Below are 854 nucleotides of genomic sequence, written 5' to 3'. Positions count from 1 at the left end.
ATATATATATATATATATATATATATATATATATATATATATACATTGCACACAAGTGTACTATATGTTTCGTAACATTTTCTATTTGCATTATTCTGTATTTCTATATAGAGAACATTATGCTACGAACGAATTATCATGCCGAAAATTATCCGCGTGATGCGGACGCTCAGACGGGAATTGTTGAAGAGTGAAGAGAAAAGATCATTATAAATTTCTTTGAGAACAAAGATATTCGAGAAATGCTAGATCGAATCCGAATCAAAATTTTGGATTTACATTAACCTTGCAAATTCCGTCAATATATTAATATGTCTCATCTCAATATACCTGTTACTTTTCTTTGCTTGCAAACCTATGATTATGATTTCTCTCAGCTTTTTTTCTTAACAAGCACATACATGTATGTACTTGTTTTTACACACACACATACACACAGCCAAACTCTTCTCAAAATGACAAATATAGAGACGTTGTGTCCGTTAAGTAGAAAGAAAGTGGTTGAGAAACAAATAAACGGGCTATATGGCGTAGCGGAAGTACATGTTTATATATGAATACTATATGGACTGAGATGAAGAAGAGAGAAAGAAAAAAAAAGAAGAAGAAAAATAAGAAGATAATGCTGTAAAGAAACGAATATTTTCATAAGAATAAAATAACGTGTATAAGTCAATAATAACGTCTAGAGAGAGTAATATGTGAAATATCCGCCATCTTCTTCGCTGAAACAGCCAATTATCATCGTGTATCCCCGCGAGAATCTCTATCCCCCCATTTCCCTCTTTCTCTTTCTCGCTTTCTCTCTCTCTCTCTCTCTCTCTCTCTCTCTCTCTCTCTCTCTCTCTCTCTCT

General features: G+C 33.1%; 1 protein-coding gene across 3 annotated transcripts in view; it reads left to right on the top strand.

The window, feature by feature from the left end:
• LOC116842078 (phosphatidylinositol 3,4,5-trisphosphate 3-phosphatase and dual-specificity protein phosphatase PTEN) overlaps nt 1-854 on the top strand; it is a 25,960-nt gene that overhangs the window by 13,034 nt on the left and 12,072 nt on the right. The window lies entirely within an intron of this gene.

This window comes from Odontomachus brunneus, unplaced genomic scaffold (genome assembly GCF_010583005.1).
Source record: "Odontomachus brunneus isolate Ranch 3 - 2012 unplaced genomic scaffold, Obru_v1 Obru_scaffold_021, whole genome shotgun sequence".
Taxonomy (NCBI): Eukaryota; Metazoa; Arthropoda; class Insecta; order Hymenoptera; family Formicidae; genus Odontomachus; species Odontomachus brunneus.
This window is presented reverse-complemented; position numbering and strand designations above follow the sequence as displayed.